General features: G+C 46.2%; 1 non-coding gene across 1 annotated transcript; it reads left to right on the top strand.

The window, feature by feature from the left end:
- Positions 1-417: 417 nt before the first annotated feature.
- On the top strand, positions 418-489 carry Trnat-ugu (transfer RNA threonine (anticodon UGU)). Its single transcript has one exon. It is a non-coding gene; the product is annotated as a tRNA-Thr (tRNA).
- Positions 490-866: the final 377 nt, after the last annotated feature.

The following is an 866-nucleotide window of genomic DNA, read 5'->3' as shown; positions in this document are numbered from 1 at the left end:
TGAGAATGCAAGCGGCACTCATACATCGAATAGGCCCTACCATATATGGCCCTACCATATATCTTCGCATTACACGTGCGATGCTCTCACCATTGAGCTACCGCGGAGCCATTTTCCCATGCACTTTCTGGGTTATTTAAGTTTTGCAACTTAAACTAACCCTGGGATAGTTAGCCAGCGCCACCACTCATACCTAGGTGTGAGTGGTGGCGCTGGCTAACACTCCCAGGGTTAGTTTAAGTTGCAAAACTTAAGTACCCCAGAAAGGGCATGGGAAAATGGCTCCGCGGTAGCTCAATGGTGAGAGCATCGCACGCGTGGCGCTGGCTAGGTGTGAGTGGTGGCGCTGGCTAACACTCCCAGGGTTAGTTTAAGTTGCAAAACTTAAATACCCCAGAAAGTGCATGGGAAAATGGCTCCGCGGTAGCTCAATGGTGAGAGCATCACACGTGTAATGCGAAGACGTGGGTTCGTTCCCCACCTGCGGACAGTTGTTTTTTCATCCGTTTTCATTTCCATTAATTTATCATTTCTTTAATTCACTTAGTAAGTACAAGTAATTTCCCCTATGTTGTCATTGGTGGCATTGTTTGTTGGCTTCTTATGACATTACCAGCCAAGGAAATTTTCCTGTCGGCGCAAGCAAAAAACGACAGGTTAAATATTGAATACAAACCGCATATTTCCTTTGAAATCAGGCATACAGCATACAGCTCAGCACTCGTTTTCAAAAGAAAAACCACAAAACAAGCATCAAAACCACATGGTCGATGATAAGGCGCGTGTCAACCGTGGGAACACCCTCCGACGCGTTCCGGTAAAGATTAGGTTTGCATCTGCTTCGAAAGGGGTTGACGTCATTCAAA

Source organism: Dermacentor silvarum, chromosome 4, assembly GCF_013339745.2.
Source record: "Dermacentor silvarum isolate Dsil-2018 chromosome 4, BIME_Dsil_1.4, whole genome shotgun sequence".
Lineage (NCBI taxonomy): Eukaryota > Metazoa > Arthropoda > Arachnida > Ixodida > Ixodidae > Dermacentor > Dermacentor silvarum.
Note: the sequence above shows the minus strand (reverse complement) of the source record. Positions and strands in the feature narration are given on the sequence as shown.